Source organism: Lonchura striata, chromosome 21 (assembly GCF_050655825.1).
Source record: "Lonchura striata isolate lonStrDom1 chromosome 21, ASM5065582v1, whole genome shotgun sequence".
Classification (NCBI taxonomy): Eukaryota; Metazoa; Chordata; class Aves; order Passeriformes; family Estrildidae; genus Lonchura; species Lonchura striata.
The window spans coordinates 3997552-4005569 of NC_140723.1; positions in this window are offsets into that span (position 1 = coordinate 3997552).

The window sequence follows — 8018 nt, forward strand, 5'->3', positions numbered from 1 at the left end:
ACCCTCTCCACACAGCTCCTGCCAGGGGCAGTAGCCTTAACTTGGCCTTTCGACAGCCTCTTCTTTATCTGCTACTGACAACAAAGCTGCAATTGCAGCCCTCAGCAGAGCAATAGAAGGAGCTCTCCAGGCACCACGAGGAATAAAGGGAATTGCATGATCCAAGACTTGCCCTGATATAACTGTGACTCTGCTCCAACAGTGGCGGGTGACAGAGTGATGCTCCTGGCCACTCAGTCCCTAAGCCCAGCCCCCTCTTCAATGCTGACCTGCCAAAGCCACCGAAAACTCACATGACATCCTGTGGTCACAGAGGATCCCTGCACATCCCATATTTCCAACAGACACAGGCACAGGGGGGTTCCCTGTACTCCCATTTGCGGGATGAGGAGCAGGCGTGCTGTGGATGCGGAGCAGTCCCCACCTCCTGCAAGCCTCAGTGCCATCTCGGAATCAACACCCTGCCAACAATGATGGCAGCAAGTTTAATTCTTGATGAATGGCAGACATAAAACTGAGCTATTGTGTTGCTGAAAGAAATTGAATTAAGGGTGAGCAGAAGGGACACATCACTTGGCAGTGTGGTTGATAATGCTGCCTGCTTGGCCAGCTGCCACCAGCAGCCCTTTGGTTCCTGACACAGTTTCTGATGGTCCTGGCAGGTCCCTGGGTGCCCAATACTCCCTAAAATCAACCCATTCCCATTTCATGGCTCAATTGCTGCTGGAAGCAGGTCTCCAGCCCCCTCAACATTCTCCTCATCATCCCCTTCCCAGCATCCCTCCCAGTATTACCTGAATTAGGGCACATCCTGGCACTGGGTGGCCCCTTCACCCCATTCCCTGGACATGCAAAGAGTTTGGTCTTCACTAAGTTGTTCAGTTTGGACACTCTTTCCCCTGGGATGGACACTTACTTGTGTCTGATTATTTTTCCCAGCATGTCTGTGACAGACTCCAGGTTTCCTCTGCATGCACAGGAAGACTTTCTTCATTAGCTGTTAGACTCCAACTCCCGAAGAGCAAATTAGGGGACATGAATATGCAAATTAATGCTTCTAAACTGATAGCAGTATTGCTGCCTCCAAGGGGATCAAAGCTGGGGTGACATTTGGCTTCCAGCTCTTCGCACTCGGGAGCGGGGTTTGACACTTTCTTTAATTGTTTTTTTACACTGGAAAGAGCTAAAAATAAACCTTCCACAAAGTTGTTCTCCTGCTCACTCTGTTGGGCTTGGGGTTTTTTTTAATTGTTTTTGCCCCATGTTTCCCAAGCTGGCAGGGCTGGGACATTTTCTAGTCATGGAGGGGCCATCCCAGTTATGCTCTGCCCAGGCTCCATGTGGGACCACAGCAATGGCATGAGCACAACACCATGGCAAGATGATACTGCACTAGGGACAGCCTGGGGACATGTTGGATGGCAGAAACTGCATGGAGTCACAGATGGCTGAATTTGGGCTGCAACTCCCCCAAAGAAGCCATTCCCCACTTTCAAAGGAGCTTTCCAACAACACCCATCAGCTTTCCATCTCTGCAGCCAACCACAAAGCCCCAGGAATTTGTTCTGTGGCTACCACTAGCACCCAAATGTTGCAGGCTGACAAAAGTCCCTCCCTACCTGAGGTGCCTGAGGGTTTGAGAAGCAGAGAGAGCTCCACACCATCACATCCTGCATCCCCAGAAGGCATCTCCATCCTGGGTCTCTGCCCAGGTAACTAGTCAGTAAGTATTTGAAATCAGGGGGAATAATAAGGAATTCCAACAAACTCACTGCCTGAAGCAGCTGTTGCTCCACATCCCACTGCCCTGGGCTGTAAATGCCCTTGGCTGGCTCCCTCCTCACTCTCTGCCAGCTCAGCCCCTGCTTAGAAGTCATTAGGAGATAATTAACATTTGTAGCAGACAGCAGGAAACATCTGGGCCTGATAACATATGAGGAGCCCTCGAGGGTGATTAATGGGGCTGGAGGAAGGAGAGTGGTGGGTGGTGCGGCAGTGTCATCCTGGTGGGGATGGGATGGGATGGGATGGGATGGGATGGGATGGGATGGGATGGGATGGGATGGGATGGGATGGGATGGGATGGGATGGGATGGGATGGGATGGGATGGGATGGGATGGGATGGGATGGGATGGGATGGGATGGGATGGGATGGGATGGGATGGGATGGGATGGGATGGGATGGGATGGGATGGGGTGGGATGGGATGGGATGGGATGGGGATGTCTCTGGGGGGATGCTCCAGGGATGGTGATGCTTCATTCCATCCTCCTCTCAAGCAAAGGCAGGGAAGCAGCACTGTCTGACCAGGAAGTTTCTAAGTCAGGAGCTGATCACTTGGAAGCAACCTGGACTCAGAGGAAGAACAGAGGGCATTTGGTGGAGCTGTAATTTATTTTGTATGACTCCTACTTAATTAAGTACTTGATTTGCATAACCCTGTGCCGTAACTCACTTCCGTCATCATGAAATTCAGCCATGCACAAACAGTCTGCAAAAATAACACACATAATTCAAACTTATGTTTGTTGTAAGAATAGGTTTACATGATGCAATTAAACAGGCCTGACAGGCAGCTCAGAATCCCCTTCCCTTTCTCCTTCTTCTCCCTATTCCCTTTCCCTTCTTGTTTCCTTTTCCTTTCCTTTTCCCTTGCCTTATCCCCTTCTCCTTCTCTAAAGAGAGGAATAAACCTTTGCATTGATTTCTGGAGAAATATTTAGGATGTTGCTGGGCTTCATTATCTTCTCTCCAGCAATTCCCTTTCTGACCTTCCTGCTGCAGAGGTCTGCAGTGGAAAGGGAGCCTTGGGCTGCCCTGAGCCACTCACACATTATTTCCCTATAAATCAGCAAAAGGCCAAGCCAAGGGGTCCTCAAGGCCTCCTGTAACCTTATTAAACCTTTCCCTCACTTGTGCCCTGGCCTCTCCGGCCTTTCACCAGCAGTTTGTCTGCTGGATACTGAAGAAGCCAAAAATACAGCTGTGCGCAGGCAGAGACATATTTTTAGGGCTGTGCTGACCTTCCACATCTTGCTGCTGTCCTCCCCGTGTGACACCAGGAGAAATATCCCCAGTGACACTCGATGGCTCCACGCGCACGGGCTCAGCAGCGGTGCGGCCGCCAGGGCTGAGCGCCGCGGGACAAACCCGGCTGACATTTCCCACTGTGACATTAATAAAGGTGGGCTGGAGCAGGGCAGGCAGCTCCCGAGGCGCTGGGGAGAAGCCAGAACATCCCTGAGGAGGGGGACTCCGAGGTCTGTCCAACCCTGCCCTGCTTGTTCCGTGTTCACACCTGTGCCAAAGCGATGCTCGGCGCCGTGGCAGCAGCCCCCAGGCTGTCCCACCCGCTGCCATGTGGGTGAGCAGCCCTGCTCCAGCCTGGCAGTTCTGGGGCACCCGTGTCCGCAGAAGTTTGAGCAGCGACTGCCAAAGGACACACGTGCACCTGGCGTGGGGAACAGCATCCTCACAGGTAGGGTTTTCAGGTAGCTTTTCGCCAGTTTTGGAAAGTTTTCAAGGTGTTTGCGAAGCTGTGATTACTTAAGCACAAACAGGTTGGGTTTGCTGGCGACTCTGCCCGGAAGGCTGCTGCAGCACTGCTGAGCCTGAAGATTGGGAGGATTTCCAGGCAGATAAATGCCAGATGCTGGTGGCCCCCAGGACAGCTCCCCTCAGCTATAAACACCACAGAGAATTCACTTGGCCACGATCCAAGAGGCTCTGGGAAGCAGCAGAATGCATTTCCTCTGGTGAGCACCCCCTGGGATTCCCCAGGGCCACAGAGCTGGGGTTGCTGCTGTCCCAAACCCCTCTATGAGCAGTTTTAGCAAAGAGCAACAAACCTCCCCATGCCCCCTTCAGCTGCCAGACCCACGTGGCCAGGAACATGCACATGTGGTCCTCACAGAGAGAATAATTCCAGTGTCTATAAATACCTAGGAAGGTAAATGCATTAACCTTATCATGATCCCAAAGTGTAATTACATACAGCCTGGCTCCCAGGTAAATTAGTACATTAATAATAATTTTGTTCCATAATTACTGTCATTCCTTAGATCTCGCAGCTATTTGCCCATTCACTTACATGTGCAAGGGCATTCCCACCACTGGAGCAGCCTTGGCCAAACAGCTCCAGGCAGTACTTGGGAAATCTGTGTTCAGACTACAGAACTCTACTCATAGTTTAGATAAAGATGCTACAAAAAAAACATCCTGGTCCTCGTCCAGCTGTGGAGCTGATTCCCATCACAGGAGAGTGTCTGCTTGCCAAGCTCGTTGGGGAGTCAGGTGGGATCAGTTCCGACATGAGAGGAAAACTTACACTGGGAACCTGTTCCTGGGATGCTTCACTGCGGAATGGGGCACTGGGACAGGGTCACCAGCACACCAAGACTGAAGCCACCAGGTCTGCCAGTGGCTGCACATGGCAAAGGCAGTTGCAGAACTGCTGGATGCTCAGAGACTCCCAGGCCCCACAAGGGCAGTCCCCGGGAGGAGCCTCTCCATCGACTCAAGAGGAGGAAGGAAGGGAGCATCCACTCAGATCTCCATGGAAACCAGGGAGAGGTGGGGAAGACTTTAATTTGAAGTGCTGATTTGGCAGAGGCCCTGGGAGCCATAGGCAGGAGATGAGCTGCATTAAGGAGCAGCAGGGGGGGGCTGTGGCTCTGAAAATGGGTGCCAAAAGGGTATCTGATACCATTAGGCTTGAAAAGTTGCTGTGAAAGGCAGGGAATCAAATGGGACCAGTGTAGCAGCAAATGATTTATTTAATTCATTTGGCCCCTTTTCTGTGCATAAATTATCCATAGAGAGACTTTTTTTTTTTTTTCTGAATTTGCTTATTAATTTGCAGCAAGGGGGCAGATGGTTGATGCAGGCAGAGCTCAGAGCATCCTGCTGCCTGCACCCTGGGTGAAGGCTAACCCTGACACCATCCCACACCACGGGGACTGCAACCAGCAGCACCTCCTGCTCCCAGCTCCCTCCACATATATTTCAGACTTTGGAGATAAACAGAAGGCTGCAGCCTCCAAGGCTTCACTTCCAGGACTTTTTCATTTACTGTAATTACTGGAGGATGTTTCCCCTGAGATAAGATCTGCGTGACATTTGCGCAGCCAAACCTCCTGCTCACACCCGCCAAACAGACTCACAGCCACAAACAACCAGGTCCTGCAGCAGGAGACAAAGCCAGCATCTCAGGGAAAGCCGTGAGGCAGCTCCCTCCAGCTTCCCAGGCATGAGTGCAGGGTTCAGCAAGCCACGGGAAAGCAGAAGGAGAACCTGATGCTAATCTGGGCTGGGAGGTGAGGAGCAGCTGTCAGTCCCCCTAAAATCAAGTGCTCTCTAAGCATGAATTTGGGGTGCAGTCTGATGTACCCTGATGCTGACAAGCCAAGTGATCTGCTTGTGCTCCCACAAACCCGTTCTCCCCACCCAGAAGGATCTCCTGTAGCATCAGCCTTGCAAGAGGGGCCTTGGCTGCCTACAGCACCCACACAGTTTATTTAAAAGCGTATTTTAATAGTATTTGGAAATTACAGGCAAATGCTCCATGTTGACCTTCACTAAGGTGGCTGCAGTTTCCCACCTCTGTACAGTAAATCAGTGGGTAAATGAACACAGAGACTCAATTCATCATCAAATGTCAAGCCTGAGACAGAAAGACGGGAAATGATTTAAAAGCAACTGGCAGTTTAGAACTGCTGCAAATTTCTCATTATAGAACTGTGAATTGTTATGAAAAACTAATCTGTGTTTTAAGCTTTGGTCTGCCCAGAGCTACCAAGGCCCCTCTCCTTTCACCCGTCCCTTCAGTTGGAGTGAGTTCCATCTGACACCCCCAAAAGCCTTTGAGCGTCACCCCCTGGGATGCCCCACTCTCCATCAGACCCTGCAGGAGCTGAGCTCCACAGGGTGGATTTTGAGGTGTGTTTTGTAAGCACCATCCCCAGGTGAGCATCCTTCCCTGGGGGCTTTTCTCCTCCAGGCCAGCTCCTGCAATGTCACCATGGCACCCATCACCCTCCTCTCTGCAGGACTAAGCAGGGAGTGAGGGTGTGCTTTGCAAAATCCTTCACATCCCATCCATTGCAGCTGAACGGGAGCACAGCCACTGCAGCTCAGAGGCTGCTCAGCCCTCCTGCCAGACTCCTTTCTCCGGAGACACTAATAAAATGCATTTCCTCCAGCCAGTGTCTCACTTAAGGAACCTTCGCCTGGGTGTGATTGAGTGCACTTAATACAGTCGCTCTCACTGTAGAAAGGACTCTGAGCCTCCTATTTGACAGCCTTGATCTTAAAGAAATCCATTAAGAGCAGCTTTATCTCCGGGTTTTGTAACCATTAAATCAGGTTTTATCAAGTCGGTGACGTGCTTTCAGGGAGACAAGAGGGAGAAGCAGGGAATAAACCTCCCAAACTCCCACGCTGGGGCTGCTGGGCTGGATTCGGGTGACATGGAAATAACCAAGAAAGGGTTTGTCTCAGTGGAAAGCCTCCCAGGGTGATGCTGCCTCACCAGCAGGTCGCAGAAGCCTTTGCTGGATGCTGCCATGCTGCTTCCATGTGCCTCAATCAGCTCTCGGTTTGGCAGAGGTGCTAAATGCTCATTTCAGCTCATAAAGATGCCCGGTAATGTCATATTACAGGGCTGGCGAGCTCCCAGCAAATATTACGGTGAGGCTTTGTTTAATTAGAGGGTTCTCAGGCACTCTCAATTTCCTCCTCATAATGGGGAAAACAAGCTGGGTTTAAAAGTTTGGGCTGGCAGCAAACCCTGCTGAGTCTTGGGCATCCTGAGAGCCGGTTTCCCAAGGGCCCTCAGCTGCTGCAGGAGCTTCACCTCCAACTCCAATGGTGGTTTTTCTTTTTTTTTTTTACCTTATTTTCTCATTACTAGTTGCCATTTTTTAGTTGCCCCTTCCTGTCTGGGAGATGTGCTAGCGGCCAGATCTCCCTGCTCTCCTTACTCCTCTGTTGCCATTCCTGCAATGCCTTTGCCAAGGCAGTGACACTCCAGTCCCCAAAAGGTCTGATCTGCATCTGCTCCAAGAGGGACAACACCCCAAGAATTACTGAACCCATGGAAATGGCTTTTCAATGCCTCCCCTCCCTGCACACCTCGGTGATGAGACACAAACCAAGATTTTTAGGGCAAATTAATACTGTCATTACGGGAATCCAGCTTCCCTCCTGACAAGAATGCAAATGGGAAGAGCTCACCAAGCTGCATGCCAGGCACGGGTGCTCGAGTTCATTGTCATTAGCAGGGATGACTTCATTAACAAGTGGGAACCCAGGAAGCTGCCCCCACACTTGTCTTGAGTTTGAGAGGCAGCAGCAGCAGCAGCAGCAATTCCAAGGGCCATGGCCATAATGCCAAGCAGCTGGGACACAAGGCATTTGCATTTCCTACAGGGAAAGTTTTAACAGCTTTTCTTAATGACAGTTATGTAGATTTTGGGCCACAGACATGTGCTGCAGGGGAGCAGGCAGCACCATTCAAGCACCAGCTCAGCTCAAGTCCCTGTGCTGGCATCCCCTGAATGCTGACACATCATTCACTAATCAAGCTCCCTTGTGCTGCAGGTAAAGCACCAGCTCATTCATAAACCTCAAGAAATATCATTGTGTGAAAATGCAATAAAAATTATTCAGCTAATCTACTTTAATAACCCAACTTCGGGGCCTCTCTGTGCTGCAGACAGTATAATCATTTCTAAAATATGAGCTGTCATTTCCCATCAGTGCGAGGTAGGCAGAGGAACTCGGCACCCGACTTTATCGGGGCCACTAATTCACCAGCCTCAGGCCTGTGGAGAGTGAGCATTTCCAGAGCTGGTGGGCTGCCCTCCCCTCCCAGTCCCATTTATGGTCCCTGCCCTGACCCCCAGGATGCTCCAGGGGATGGGGGTGATGCAGGGGACCTCCAGGACTCATCTCCACAGGACAGGGACGCTGAGAATTTCCACCTCCTCAGGAAGAAAATGCTGCCACACTCTGACAG